Source organism: Carassius carassius, chromosome 10, assembly GCF_963082965.1.
Source record: "Carassius carassius chromosome 10, fCarCar2.1, whole genome shotgun sequence".
Lineage (NCBI taxonomy): Eukaryota > Metazoa > Chordata > Actinopteri > Cypriniformes > Cyprinidae > Carassius > Carassius carassius.
The window spans coordinates 7,779,492-7,796,226 of record NC_081764.1 but is presented as its reverse complement, the minus strand read 5'-3'; the positions used below and the strand labels follow the sequence as shown (position 1 = coordinate 7,796,226).

The following is a 16,735-nucleotide window of genomic DNA, read 5'->3' as shown; positions in this document are numbered from 1 at the left end:
ACTCTTAAAAAAAACGTGACTGAAATTACCGTACAAAAAAGATTTAAAATATGTGATGTTATGTTATATAATAATATATATAATAATTTCTGTTTCTAAAATATATTTTGTAAAGTTTGGAACCATCCTTAAAACCAAGCAACTTTTTAAAATAGATTTTATAACAGTTCCAACTACCAAATAAAGACTTTAAAACATATCTGTTTTAAACATATACGCTGGTGAATGAGCTGGAATCACTTTAAGACAGGCCTGCCGCAGAAGAGAAGCACTTCAGCAGAAGAATATCATCCTGGCCACTATATCAGCAGCACTTAAGAGGAGTGAGGGATACCGCTGCTTACTGCTCAGAGTGTGCGAAATGAAATTCATTATTATGAATTGTGGTAAACGTCCATATGGCTTGATAAGAAATGAGGAAAGAACAAATACATTTTTCAAGCAGTCATTCAATTTTATGAATGCATATTTCAGCTGTCATTTGGACAGTTTTAAACAGAACAAGACTTGTTTGCACAGAAAAAGAAAGAACTATTAGGAGAGGAGGAAAGGGAGCAAACTGGAGGAAGCTGACGGTTATGAATTTAGCTAAGGAAAGGTGTAGGCCAGGTGCGAGTGTAGGACATTAACACACACACACATACACACAAGGAAACTGTAACATACTCAAACAGCTGCTATATGACTGTAGGCAAGGTGCTAGCGCAGGCATGCTGTCCACTGGCTCTACCCAAAACACACACACATCATATGCTGTACACTCAACCTTTACGTGCCAACACATGCAAACATCAATAATAATAATAATAATAAGTAATCCTCACACTCACTTAAAAATAAAAAAGGTCAAGATATTGTTAAATGTAAAAAAAAAATTAAAACACGTAATTTTTACTTTTTAAAAAAAACTTTAAAGCACAAAGCAAAACAAAAATGTAATTAAAAACAATCATTATGCAAAATACATGTTAATCACTTTGCCTTTTTAATCACACGTAAAACTGCCAACATTAATGGGCATAAAATTCATCATTAAATTATTAATCATTAAAACTTGAAGGTGTTGAATCTCAATATATACAACAACAGAATACTGCCAGCTGGGAGATCAGCATACTGGAAACAGCTGCGGACCCAGCTCATTTGAGCCTAGTGCTCAAATCCATCATCCAGTTCATCTTCAGTATGACTAGGAGAAGGAAACGGCATCCAAAAATACGGCTCTAACGAGGAAACATCTGACAAACCTCAGAAACACTGATACTGACTTAATGAAGAACGCATTCTTCCTGAGAGAGCAAAATGTCATGCATGGAGGAAACGAGAGAAAGAGAGAGAGAGAGAGAGAGAGAGAGAGGGAAAGAGAGAGAGAGAAAGAGAGAGAGAGGGAGGGAGGGAGGGAAAGAGAGATAGGCAATTAAGATGAAGAGTGAACGGGAGCAACTTCAATCAGAGCATCTCTTACATTGAACTGGCCGCACGGAAACAAGTTGCAGAAAAAGAAAGAAAGATAGAGGGCAGGAAAAAAAGAAAATCAAATTTTAAAGCCAGTTCCCCAGTGTCATCTTGTTTTGTCAGGACATCAAATAGAATTGAGAAGTACAAAATAACAAGCCCTTGAGAAATCAGAGGAGGTTAGGTCTGTTTGAAGCCTCTTGCTTTACCTTGTTCAGAGATACAGTGAATAGCATTGCCCGTCCGTGCGTGCGTGCAACGTAAAAAAAGATTTCTTATTGCATGCATGGTGTAATTATTTATTTGAATGCCCAATTGTAATCAAGAAATTCTGTTTTGTTTAAAATTAAAAAAGTAGTAAAAAAAGCTAATAAAAAGGGTAAATCTGAGTAGAACTTTAAAAAAAACACAGTTTGAGGACCAAATTTTCAATTCCTAATAGATTAAATGGAGATATTCTTGTCTCATATTTATTCATTTCTGAAAACATGCACGTACAATTATTATTATTATTGTTTTTATTATAAAGCGAAAACACTCTGGGGCAGAAGCGGAGATATATCCATCTCCCCAGCCTCTTCTGAACTGCAAATAATTCCACTCCCTCTTCCTCGCTCTGGCTCTCTCGCAGCCCGTTTACAGTTCACATAAACAGGATAATCATAGTCACATTTTCTGCCCATTTACCGAGCAGTTTCTGCGGGGGGAAAGTGGCCATTCAAGGCAACTGTAAAAACAAAAATCCAGATTGCGCTTTAATTAACTTCTAAACCACAAACAAACAAGTTCTCAGCAGAGCTGGCCCGCTCTGCTGTAAAACAAACAAGCAAGGGTGAAGGAGAGCATGAGGTTCAGCTTTGCCTTTCCCACACTAACTCAACCCCACTGCAGGTGGGTGTCCCGAAGGGGTGGACCATCAGCCTCAGGAACCTCTGAGCTGATGCTCGGGGATATTCACTTGATCTCATGCACTAACTGTGGGTGGGTGCATTATGGATGTGCCATGGGCATGTGTCGTGCCTTGGATAAACACAAAAAATAAATACACAAGCACACAAACTAGAACCCAGATTCAAAATATTTTACTGATGTTTCTCACCTTTCTGCATATTGTGATGCAACCTAATGAAAACCAGCAAACATTTTTTTATATTTATATTTTATATTAAATATATCCTGACCCTTGACATCTACTGCCTTCAAGACTTCCTGGAAAGTGCCTACTTTACAGTTTGGAAAACGTAATTATGATGTGATTGTGGTCAGAATTAAATGGGCGCTTTGGGCAATTTCATAGTTATTTCTCCCATTTTCACTTTCCAGCAAAGGCTGACTGTTTAATTCAAGTGCAAGTACATAAAAAGCAATGGATGTGCAATAAATGCATAATCTATTTATTTATATTTAGCAGAAACTTACAAAATGAGGAATATCACTAGCAATTCATCATAAAAAAAAACTATATTTCAAATGTATTACTATTCATTATTACAACGTAATATTTATTGTTATCCTCCAACAAAGAATGATGCGAAACGTAGTTCTTTTTAACTAAAAACTAGACTAAATTATTCATATTTTCATTTTCATCAAGCTTGAACTATTAAATAGCTATTCTTCATCAACAGTACACATGTTTACAATTAATCATAAAAACCATTTAGCAACCACAATGATGTCTTAACTAACATGCCCCAAACTCACAAAAATCAAGGCTCAAAGAGCTTCCCACTGGTAAATTTGTCATTGAGGTGGCGATAATCTCATAACTGGCAGCAATAATAATTTCTCTCCACAAAATTCAACCCCGGGTGACCCTTGACGTGATTCTCCTCGCATACTAAAATAATGTGGGACCACTGAATGTCTCCCGCTCAACCCAGTCTGACATGTGCCACTAAAAACAATGGTGTCGACAGACTGCATCCGACCACTTTACACCTTTACACTACACCCTAAAGCCCTTTCCTCCCTCCTGCACCCTCTCTCTTTCTCTCTCGCTCTACTCATCCTGCTGATATGATTTATAGTTTACCAGCTCAGCGAGGTTACGCAACGTTGCGCATGCTTTCAGACATGTTATTGGAGTCGGTGGAGATTTAATTAAGATCATAGTTGCACAAATCCTCCTCAAATTGAGAATTTATTTGAGACAATGGTCGTCACATCCTCGCATGGGAGAAGTCCCATTCTGCACAACGCCATACAACGACAACGTTAATCTTGGTTTCTATCACATCACATAAAGTCTTTGGTGAATTGCAATTCATGTTTTGATTGGTCATGTTGTGATGTTTGCCACCAGGGTTGATAAATATTGGTTAAAGATACTGTTAGCATTTGAGCTAATACTGAAAAGAAGACACAAATGAGTTTGACGTAATTTGTTAAATAAAATCAAAACTTACAAGGGTCAAATATTTCAACTGAATATACAGTAATCTCTAAATTTATACTGTTCCATGCTAAAATTAGTTTTCAAAGTATAAACTTGCAGATGTGAGTCGAAAAAGCAGCCGCAATGTTTTTTTTTTGCTATACAGTATATCATAAAAGTGTCTTTTGGAGCAATTCGTCACTACACTGCTTCTTCCTGAGAGGATGCTCACCTGGTGTGCTTTCTGGAAGCTGAGTACAAGAAAAGGAAGAAGAGATGCATCTTTAGAAAAAACAAGCAAACTTTTTCTTTCTTTATCTTTTTCCTGTGGGAGAACGAAGGAAAAAGACAACAGAAAAGAACAGCTGGTAATGCGGTGTGTCATCATCACCAAAGTATTCTCGACTCTTACCACATAATGTAGAGCAAGATGTCTGTGAAAGAGGTCAGCTGCATGAACGGCTAACCAGAAACCCCCAACTCTTTTCTTCCTCTTAATCTTGATGAAAAAAAAAAAAAAAAAACTTTCCTATGGGAACTATCTATTGAACACACACACAGATTGCTTGTTCTGCCATCTCACGTAAACACACACATGTGAATATTCTCTCACACACCAACACTGTCATCACTGCTAATACGCGTCGAGCGGTAGAAATGACAGGTGTTGGCAGGCTCTCGGCCTATCAGGGCACAACATGAATGTGGTTCGGCCCCAGCCAGAGCGGGCCCTAATGCACTACTAATGAACAATAAATCAAGTCTGATTACAAACTGTCAGCCCAATCAGCTCTCACCCCTCTCTTGTGCTTTCTAAAGGAAGGGGCCCGGTGGTCACAGCTGTGCGGCATTACCCTCTGCGAGGCTCCCTGTTTAGCCTTTACTTTCCACACGTCTAGTCGTTACCTCTCCCCGTCCTCTCCTGCCATCCTCGTACCGAAAACCCCACCGACCTTGAGTCCCAAACTTCACAAACTAAATAAGGACAACAACCATAAACTTGCATTCTGATCATATCAGCATTCAAATCATTTGCTTTAAACGCATCAATAAAATATCAAATGATTATTTTATAGCATACACATATTTAAAACAAGCAAGTGAAGAAATGAACAGCCCACATAAACTAAAGGACAGTGTCAAAACTTTGCCTTAGTTTCAATGATCACACTCCTGGCATGTGAATGGCCAAACTCTTGCGTGCACACACACACACGCACACACACGCACGCACACACACACTCTCTCTCTCTCTCTCTCTCTCTCTCTCTCTCTCTCACACACACACACACACACACACACACAAAACGAGGGCCCATGACAAGTGTCAAATCAGAGTGTGTTCCTGCCCCTTTTTAAATGTAGGTAACCATGAAGGGGAGCGTACCTACTACCTTCCTCAACACACACACACGCCACTCATTTTCACCAGAATAAAATACAAAAACGAAACAATCTAAATTAAAATAAACAAATCCAACACTGTGTATTCTAAAAAACCTTTTTACAAAAATTTATTGACTAAAAAAAGCTGCACAAGTTTCTGCATAACTATAATTGTTTTCAACTAAAAACATGAATGTATAACACAAAATAACATTTAACAAAAGCCTCACATTCAAATTCTGTGCTTGTAAGCTGCAACTCACATGAGAAGCTTCAAACAGCAACTTATAATCGCATCACAGTTTACACACATTTAAACGTCTCCAAATCAACTAGCATGATAGAATCTAATTCAAACAGCATGCAGAGAAATCAACCTCTCTTCCTTTCCCCCTAGACGTACTGCATTGTTCAACTTTTCCACGACAACAGAAACAGCTCTTTAACAAAAAAATTACAGAATCAATCATATTGACAAACCTGACAAACTCCATTTGGCTGGCAGGGTAAACAGAGAGAAGCTGGGCCGTTTGGAGGATCGCGGAAGATGAGGAGACACGAGTCGTAGAGCGGAGAGGGAGAGAGAGCGAGAGAGAAAGAGAGAGAGAGAAAGAGAGAGAAGCGTTTACAGCAAGCTTGTGCGCGTGCTGCCGCGTCTCAAGCTTTTTTCCCGGGGATATGGACAGATTGCACGCGCGATGTTGCTCCCTAGCTGACAAGATACAAAACTATCCAATCAACCACGCCCTTTCTCCACCAATCACAAGCAGCCCTCTAAACATAATCAATTCAAATGGCGACACAAGCAGCAGCCGGGGGCCGTCGCAGGCCATGTGTGTGTGTGTGTGTGTGTGTGTGTGTGTGTGTGTGTGTTTGGGGTGGGAGGGGGTCAGGTGAAGCAATGCCTTTGTGTGGGACCCTATAAAACAAAAAAAAAAAGAGAAAGAGGGGGGAGAGAGAGAGAGAACAAAAAGGACCTAAACAAAACAAAAAGAAAAAAGCAGCACAGTTGATGGCTGTTAACCCTTTGACCCTGGTAAAGGTTTTGTCTGTGCTGGTGAAACAATGGAAGGGTGAAGAAAAGAAACCCTTTAATTAAACAACAGATAAGCAAACACTATCTGACAGAGAGAAAGAGTGAGGGGAAAAACAAAGAGATTCCGCAAGTTGTTATTGTTCTTATAAAGTGGAATCGTTTATGGTAACACAATCTTGGCCATTCATTTTAAAAACAAAAAAGAGAAGATTCAATCCTTCTTTCTATTTTTTAACATAATGACAGTCTTATAAATATTACATTTTATAAAATAAAATTACATTAAATTACACTTTTTTTGACATTAAATTTGACAATAATTGTAACATGTTGCAGTCTTTAAAAGAGTACCTTTTAAACTACTTGACCAGTCACAAACTTCAAATATGGAAAAGGCTACAGTATCCATTCACAGATTGACTCTGTGTGTGGGTTCAATTCACAGTTCTCCAATCCAAATCCACTAATTTCCCACATAAAATAACACACACTGCAGCCCCACTTCTGCTGCAAACAGTTAGAACATAAGTGCCCAGCGCTAGCAAGTGATTAAAACATCAACACCTTCTCAAACTTTTTTCATTTTAAAAAAAGAGGGGGAAAACACAGAAAAGTTGCCCCCTATTGGCAAACTTTATATTACATGTTCAAAACCCAGAGAGAAAGGTTAACCTTACTGACTTAATCATAGTTGAGACAATAATTTGCATGCAAGGAAATGCTTTCTTGCTCTCTTTGCATGCAAGAAATTTCAGCAAGGTTATTTTATATTTTTATATTTTGTATTACATTAATAGTCTTTTTTCTTACATTTAAAATTACCAAATTACTAAAATGTAATTCACTAAATAGATAAATAAATGGGTAACACTTTAATTTAAGGACCAATTTTCAATATTAACTAGCTGCTTATTAGCATGCATATTACTAGCATATTGGTTGTTTATTAATACGAATAAATCACATATTAATGCCTTGTTCTGCATGGATAAGGCATGCATATTTTAGATCCCTTAACACTAACCCATACCTAAACTTAACAACTACCTTAGTAACTATTAAAAAGCATCAAATTAGGAGTTTATTGAGGGGAAACTCTTAATTAATAATGAATACATACATGCTATTTAACATATACAACACCATATAACAAAGTACTGTGGTTGCATCACAAATTAATACCATGGTACTGTACTTTGAGAAACAACAATGCTAAAAAATTATCATAATTTAGAAAATATGATGTCCACTCCAGGCAAGACTATTTTGAATTACATTAATGAAACATTTAAAACATTAAATATTATGAACATTTAAAAATCAAAATGAAACATGAAAAGGCATTACTGATTTCAAATAATAAAAAAATGGATTTTTACACAAAAAACACATAATTAAAAAATATCATATTTATATATACATCAGATTTGTTTATTGCAAAAAAAAATAAATAAATAAAAAAAATAACAATTTTAAAGAAGTAATACCTTTATAAAGAAGTAATCTGGCGGCATCACAAAGCAATACCATGGTACTCTACTCTGACATAAACAACGACATTAAATAATTATTATTTTCAAATAGTGGAATTTATGTTGCGTGTAATTGTATGTGAGGCTGTTAACAACAATTTCTGTAACCCATCAGATATCAGCTGTATTAATTACTGACTTAAAGAACCTACGAATGAAAGCTCTATACATGACTTACTGTACTTTAGTGAATAATGAAATATTTTATTGGTTCCCTGACAAACACTCTCAGAAGTGCGTACACATATCCTCAAGCAAGGGCAAAAAGGCAAGCAGCTGTGCAAGTATGGCTAAATAACGTATGGAGCCGCTCACATGAACTAACACACACACACACCAGTTGGCCATACCCCCTTCTCCTATGCCGTCTCCCCTGGGCAGAATGTTGGCATATTCTCAATAAAACACCTTCTTAGCAGTAATAGACCACTGTTCTCATTTCACTGCTCCCAAAGGGCTCATGATAAATTTAGCAGACATACAGTTCCAGCCTCCTCCTCTTGTCTCTCTCTCTCTCGCTCTCTCCCCATCTATCTGTGCTGTGTTTGGGCCCGTATGCCATAATTACCCATACTCTTTCTATCCAAGCCGTCTAATAGATCTTGCTGTTTATTCACTCCATCACTTTGTGAGTCACAGAACTAACACTATTCATTTATTTCTTGTTACAGATAATTGGAAAGCACAGGTTGACTCCTTCGCGAGGCTGACACACAAAAATAATGCACTCCATCTCAGATCAGCTCTGCGATTCCTTGTATGACTGTCAGGGTGACACTAGGCCCAGGGGAAACTGATTCGAGATAAGCCACACAGTCATACAAATCCTCTTGTGAAGAGTCATCGCCAAACCACTATAGACCTGACGGGTTCTAGCACTACTACTATGACGGAGATATCCTTGCTCTGAGAGCATTCTTAGACTTTTGAGCGGGTCTAAATAAGCTAATTTGTAATGCTGTCCTGTGCCTAAATATAATCTGTTGTTTAGTTAGACAGGCTTTAGCAGAACAGGTGTGATGTTAAGAGAAAACAGCTGGTGCTGTGGGCAACAACCTTAATTTTGAAGGAGCCACACACTCACAGAGGTGCAGACATCTTGAATGTCACTTCTATTAATGAATGAGCAGAGACCAAACAGTCATCTCTGACCTCTTGTCTATCATGACACCAGCAGTTTCAGTACAGTACATGTGCGGTGTTGATATTTGGCACAGGTATTGGAGGAACAGACAATCACTACAGATGCCACAAACTATATGCACATTTAGCAATTTGCATTATGGGACGAGTCGGCTTAATATTGAGCAGATCTTGTTTGATTAATCTTGCGCTGATACGTTGACGAAAACTGTGCCTCCACCGTCTGTGCTTTGCTGCGGCTTTGCCTTCAGTCAAAACATGAGCTTTTGTTGCTGATGTTAGACATAAATGAAGTGGGTGGGGGAACGTTGTTTTCTTTATGTGCTATTGTGATTGATTAAGAGTGGGTCCTTTTTGAGTCATCAAAACATTTCGATGACAGGAAAGAAAAAAACAACATACAATATATATATATATATATATATATATATATATATATATATATATATATACACATAAATATATACAGTACAGACCAAAAGTTTGGACACACCTTCTCATTCAAAGAGTTTTCTTTATTTTCATGACTATGAAAATTGTAGAGTCACACTGAAGGCATCAAGGGCTATTTGACCAAGAAGGAGAGTGATGGGGTGCTGCGCCAGATGACCTGGCCTCCACAGTCACCGGACCTGAACCCAATCGAGATGGTTTAGGGGTGAGCTGGACCGCAGACAGAAGGCAAAAGGGCCAACAAGTGCTAAGCATCTCTCGGGGAACTCCTTCAAGACTGTTGGAAGACCATTTCAGGTGACTACCTCTTGAAGCTCATCAAGAGAATGCCAAGAGTGTGCAAAGCAGTAATCAAAGCAAAAGGTGGCTACTTTGAAGAACCTAGAATATGACATATTTTCAGTTGTTTTACACATTTTTTTAATGTATATAATTCCATATATAATTCCACATGTGTTAATTCATAGTTTTGATGCCTTCAGTGTGAATCTACAATTTTCATAGTCATGAAAATAAAGAAAACTTTTTGAATGAGAAGGTGTGTCCAAACTTTTGGTCTGTACTGTATAAACATATAACACATATATTTTCATATTTGAACATTGAAAAAATTGCCCTTTCATGTATGATATATATATATATATATATATATATATATATATATATATATATATATATATATAGATATATATATATAGATATATATATTATTGTGTTATAATATTGTGTTATTTTAGACAACAATATTGTCTGTTTTGCTCAATTTTGCCAACCATAGGGTAAAGACAAATCAGAACTATTAATCTCCGAGCAACCCACAGCTGTCACAGTGTCTGGGTTGTGTTCCCTGGGTTTCCACTAGGTGTCCTCAGTTCCCACAGTGTTTATCATTTATCACTTCCTGTCTCCTTATTTGGTCACCTTCCTCCTTGTTTAGTTAATTGATTGTTCCCCACCTGTCTCCTGTTTCCCCATCATCCTTTTGTGTATTTATACCTGGTCTTTCTGAGTCTTAGTCACGGAGTCCTTGTTTAATGTTAAATGTTAATTCATGTCCGTCAGTTCTTGCCCTTGCCCTTGCCCTTGCCCTTGCCCTTGCCCTTGCCCTTGCCCTTGCCCTTGCCCTTGCCCTTGCCCTTGCCCTTGCCCTGCCTTCTTGTTTATGTTATGTTTGGATTTACCGGTTTTGACCCTGCCTGGATTGTTTAACCCTTTGGATTTGCCCTTTAATAAAGTCACATACCTGCACTTGGTTCTCTCTTCTGTGTTCTCTGTAACACGGATCGTGACAGAAGGACTCCGTCACTGCAAGAGCCAGCGGTATGTCGGCTTATGTCTCCTCCCCAGCCACAGTGCGGGAGAGGAGTGGATTTGAAGGAACTCGCCTGGTGGTTTTCCGGGGAACCAGAGGAGGTCGCCGAGGAGGGAGTGGTCGAGAGGATACTCAGCACCGCTCTCAACCAGGGCCGCCCTTCGACCCGGGGCTCGTGTGGGATGGATTAGAGCCACCGTCTCACCATGGCGGACGGAGAGGAGAGAGGAAGCGCACGTCCGCCACAGTGGCGTCACTGCCCATGATGGCCGCTAGTCCAGCGCCACGAGGCAGGATGGACGCCAACACAGCACCACAACCCAAGGCGATCACGAGTCCAGCGCCACGGTGCAAGATGGCCGCCAGCTCAGCGCCAACGCCCAAGAGGGCCGCTGACTCATTCTTGGACTATTTCGCTACGCTGTCCAAGATCCTAGAGATTCCCAAGACGGTTGACGTCATGGCTGCTGAGCCAGCGCCACAGCACAAGATGGCCGCCAGCCCAGAGCCACAGCACAAGATGGCCGCCAGCCCAGAGCCACAGCACAAGATGGCCGCCAGCCCAGAGCCACAGCACAAGATGGCCGCCAGCCCAGCGCCACAGCACAAGATGGCCGCCAGCCCAGCGCCACAGCACAAGATGGCCGCCAGCCCAGCGCCACAGCACAAGATGGCCGCCAGCCCAGCGCCACAGCACAAGATGGCCGCCAGCCCAGCGCCACAGCACAAGATGGCCGCCAGCCCAGCGCCACAGCACAAGATGGCCGCCAGCTTGCAACCACAGCACAAGATGGCCGACTCAACGCCTGAGTCTCCAGACAAGGTGTCACCGACTCGCCAAAATAGAGGGCGGAGGAGGAGGAGACAGGCGTCTACCGTTCCTCAAAGCCCAGAGGACGTTCCCGAGGCGGTGCCCGATGCTGTTCCGGAGGCCGAGGCGGTGCCCGATGCTGTTCCGGAGGCCGAGGCGGTGCCCGATGCTGTTCCGGAGGCCGAGGCGGTGCCCGATGCTGTTCCGGAGGCCGAGGCGGTGCCCGATGCGGTTCCGGAGGCCGAGGCGGTGCCCGATGCCGAGGCGGTGCCCGATGCTGTTCCGGAGGCCGAGGCGGTGCACGATGCCGTTCCGGAGGCCGAGGCGGTGCACGATGCCGTTCCGGAGGCCGAGGCGGTGCACGATGCCGTTCCGGAGGCCGAGGCGGTGCCCGATGCCGTTCCGGAGGCCGAGGCGGTGCCCGATGCCGTTCCGGAGGCCGAGGCGGTGCCCGATGCCGTTCCGGAGGCCGAGGCGGTGCCCGATGCCGTTCCGGAGGCCGAGGCGGTGCCCGATGCTGTTCCGGAGGCCGAGGCGGTGCCCGATGCTGTTCCGGAGGCCGAGGCGGTGCCCGATGCTGTTCCGGAGGCCGAGGCGGTGCCCGATGCTGTTCCGGAGGCCGAGGCGGTGCCCGATGCTGTTCCGGAGGCCGAGGCGGTGCCCGATGCCGAGGCGGTGCCCGATGCCGAGGCGGGACCCGATGCCGAGGCGGGACCCGATGCTGTTCCGGAGGCCGAGGCGGTGCCCGATGCTGTTCCGGAGGCCGAGGCGGGGCCCGATGCTGGTCCGGAGGCCGAGGCGGTGCCCGATGCGGTTCCGGAGGCCGAGGTGGTGTCCGATGCCGAGGCGGTGCCCGATGCTGTTCCGGAGGCCGAGGCGGTGCCCGATGCCGAGGTGGAGGCCATTCCCGATGCGATGTCCGAGGCCGCTCCCGACGGGTGCCCGAGGCCGCTCCCGAGGCCGTGACCGAGGCAGTGCCCGAGTCCGTTCCAGAGGCGGTGCCCGAAGCCGAGGCGTCTCAAGTCTCCACAGGCAGTCCAGAGTCGAGTCAGGTTCCAGTTGACCCTCCAGAGGCGAGTCAGGGGCCAGTGAACTCTCCAGAGTCGAGTCAGGTGCCAGTGACCTCTCCAGAGTCAGGGCCAGTCACCGTTGAACTTTCAGAGTTAAGTCAAGTCACTGGGTGGTCTGCTGCTCCGCCCTGTTGGACTCCGGCATCGACCACAGGGGCGTGGTGGTCATCTGCTCCACCCTGGAGGACTCTGGCCTTGACCACAAGGGTGTGGTGGTCTTCCGCTCCACCCTGGGGGGCTTCCGCTCTGACCACACGGACGTGGTGGTCTTCCGTTCCGCCCTGGGGGGCGTTTGCCCTGACTACACGGTTGTGGTGGTCTTCCGCTCCGCCCTGGAGGACTCTGGCCTTGACCACAAGGGTGTGGTGGTCTTCTGCTCCGCCCTGGGGGGGTTCATGTTGTTTTTTTTTTTTCTCCTTTTGTTTTTGTGTTAATGTCTGTCCCTGTTCCTTTCTGTTAGTCTGGCCCTCCGTCCCTCCCCCTGAGCCTCCACCTGTCCGCCTCCCTCCTGGTCTCTGTTTTGTGTCTGTCTTGGAGCGTCTGGGAGCCGCTCCTTAGAAAGGGGGTACTGTCACAGTGTCTGGGTTGTGTTCCCTGGGTTTCCACTAGGTGTCCTCAGTTCCCACATTGTTTATCATTTATCACTTCCTGTCTCCTTATTTGGTCACCTTCCTCCTTGTTTAGTTAATTGATTGTTCCCCACCTGTCTCCTGTTTCCCCATCATCCTTTTGTGTATTTATACCTGGTCTGTCTGAGTCTTAGTCACGGAGTCCTTGTTTAATGTCAAATGTTAATTCATGTCCGTCAGTTCTTGCCCTTGCCTTGCCTTGCCTTGTCTTGCCTTGCCTTGCCTTGCCTTGCCTTGCCTTGCCTTGCCTTCTTGTTTATGTTATGTTTGGATTTACCGGTTTTGACCCTGCCTGGATTGTTTAACCCTTTGGATTTGCCCTTTAATAAAGTCACATACCTGCACTTGGTTCTCTCTCCTGTGTTCTCTGTAACACCGATCGTGACAACAGCGGCATTTCATTTCTGAATCCACGTTTTGAACGAATTTGGTGAACCATTTGGCACACTGAAACATTGGCATATGCGTTGGCACTGCACAGACCGATCGGTGTATGACATCAAAGTCGTCTGCTCTCGAAAATCTTATGGTACTCTGATGTCACACACCGATCGGTCTGATGGTGATGATCCGCTTCAAGCCGAGCAAGCCTAATGATTCAATGAACCATTCATAAAGAACCATTTACTTCACTCCTGAATGAACCGGCCATTTGAACGAATCAAATGAATAAATAAATGACTCGATGAATTAATCATTAAGACATTTACCACCACCTACTGGCAGTTTTAGGTTATTATTTAGAGTATCATTTGATTAAATAAATAATTTCATATTTTCATAGTAACAATCATAAAAATAAGAAAATATATTATTAAAGTTATAGTTCACCCAACCAAAAATGACAATTCTGTCATCATTTACTCACATGGTCCAAAAGAGTAGGCTATATGTAATAAATTTGATCGAACTAAATATTTCTTGCTGAACCTACTTTTTGTAATGCTTGTTTGATCACAACAATGACTTTAAATTATCTTTTGGAAGTAATTTCTCCAAATTTGATTAAATAATCACCACATCATGTAATTAATTAGATAAAAAATTGCAATCACTTACCAGCCCTAATATATATATATATATTAGAGCCCGACCGATATATCGGCCGGCCGATATTATCGGCCGATATAAGCTAATTGCATTTAAATCGGCATCGGCATTTATAACGGCCGATGAAACATGAGAAACAGAGTCTCATGCTTCACTCATGTTATGAGTGTTGCATAGTGTGCCCACCAGAGGGAGCTCTGCAGCTCCAGAGTTAACAACAGCGCCAGAAGTCCACTACAGAAGAAAGCGATCAGCCAAGGAGATGAAGGAGATGTAACTTACGGTTTTGACGGTGAGTTAGTCGTTCGTCATGTGAAATGATTGTAGATTTAGTTCATACCCTGTATATAAAAACTGTGTGGTAGTTCTAGCTAACGGTCCTATCATTATTACTTCTAAATATTCTGTAACATCACTTACAGCCGCTAATGCATTGCTATATTAGATTAGCCACAAAGCTAATACCATGTTTATCAGTGGAAGAGCGCGAACGTTAATAGGAGGTCAAACTATAACGTTAGCGTTTAACTTATTCTTATTCTATTGCGGTGTGTTTCCCACATAATGACCGCGTAATTGGGCCTTTCACACAGTACGCGGTATGCACGGCGCTTGCTGCTGGGTTCAGCGTTGCCCTTCAGATACAACGCGATTTGCGCTGCGCTATGGCGTAGGCGGAGTTTTAAAAACGTTTAGCGGGAGCTCTTTCATAGTCTGTTGTTCCTCCTTTCGGTCAGCAGCAAACATGTATCTGTCCCGTTGTAAGAAGCGAGCGATAGCGCTAGTCCTGCTGATGAGAATTAAGAGAGAAGCAAGGAAGAAGAGGCTACCCTCAGGTCCAGAGAACAATTTGGTGAATTCAGGCTGGTTACGTTACTCTAACGCTAATAGCTTCCTTTTTAGCAGGCCCCTTAAATGCTTGCTATTAACATGTTTGAAGGTGGTTCTTCTCAAAATTGACAGCGGTGTGTTCATGACACTAACGTTAACCATTCAACTTCTAATTGATTCCGTAATCTTCCGGTAATAGTAGGCAAGACGATGTTTTGATTCAGACTGCACAAAGAGAAGAGGAGAAGATATACGGGTCTGTTGTGAATGTGTCTGTGAGAGCAAATATAGTGTAGTTACAGTAACTACAGTAGGTGCGTCAGAAATGATTAAACCAGAGGGGACATGTAAATAAATGTGAGCTGAACAAGCGCTTTTTTTTAATTTATTTTTTTACATATTGTTTCAAAGCAGCTTTACAGACATAACAGGAAAATGTTGAAATAATATTGTTAAATATAAGTAGGTAATACCTATTGCTTGACAAATAAAAAAATATATATATTTCTCATTTTTGCCTATGTAGGAGATCCCAGTTTATTATTATTATAATTCTAATGATGACATGAGTAATGATACATGGTGATATTATTAATACACATGCTTATTCTTTCTCTGTCTCTCTTTCTGCCTACAGATGGCTGAAAAAGGTGAATGCTGTAGCAGCAAAGTGTGGGACTACTTCTGCAAATACTTTAACTTTAGTATTATAATTTATTTACAGTACACACACAGACTGTTAAAACCAGCTTCAACTGGAAGAAAGTAAAAGTGTTAAATGTTTAAAACCAGACTGTTTTTTGATCATTAAAAATATATACTTTTGATGTGCAATTGTTTAGTCATTGAGACTGTAATCTAAGGCTATTTTTTTTTAACATAGTCCATTCTGGAAAATGGTTTATACAACCCACATACATAGAACAGGCAGATATTTTGCTATTGAATGTTGTGTAAGTGCAGTTTATAGGAAATGGGTCTAATATCCAGATTATTTTTAAAATCAAAATATCGGCTTATAAATCGGCTCTTTTCGAGTTAATATCGGCATCGGCCCCCAAAAATCCATATCGGTCGGGCTCTAATATATATATATATATATATATATATATATATATATATATATATATATAATTAAAATATTAAAAACATTAGAAATATCTTTACTTGACTCCTTGTTAAATAAAGGTAATAACTGTAAAAATCTTACTGACTCCAAATGCTTAGAGTAATGCAATAATAAATGACATTTTTTTTTATACATGATACATATTTAAATAAGGAAATTAAAAAATTAAATTAACAAATATATAGAATTTTAAAATAAAACGTTAAATAGTCTTAAAATATATTTTAAAATAAATACGTAAGATAAAAATTTATCATTAATATTTATATCTTACAAAATACATCACAAATAAACTAGTGTTAGGAATATATATATATAATATATATATATATTAAAAAAAAAAACACAATGGCATCAGAGACAAAAAAAAATTACTGGCATGCTTAGTGAATGTTCAACACAAGTGAGCATCCAGGGAACATCTTTGCTTTACCAAACTCAGTCGACCTTTACACACAAAGCAGAACTAGGCCACAGCAGGGTATTTTAACATCTGTAATAAATATAAACCGACACCATGT

The 16,735-nt window shown here is 41.5% G+C and overlaps 1 protein-coding gene across 10 annotated transcripts in view; it reads right to left on the bottom strand.

The window, feature by feature from the left end:
* LOC132151655 (forkhead box protein P1-B-like) overlaps window positions 1-16,735 on the bottom strand; it is a 158,910-nt gene that overhangs the window by 44,333 nt on the left and 97,842 nt on the right. The window contains exon 1 of one of the 10 annotated variants that reach the window (XM_059559936.1): window positions 5,699-5,942. The exons of the other annotated variants lie outside the window; for them this stretch is intronic. The gene's annotated coding sequence lies outside the window, so the exon portion shown is untranslated. Of the gene's footprint in view, window positions 1-5,698; window positions 5,943-16,735 lie in introns of those variants that run through there. 10 annotated transcript variants of the gene reach the window in all.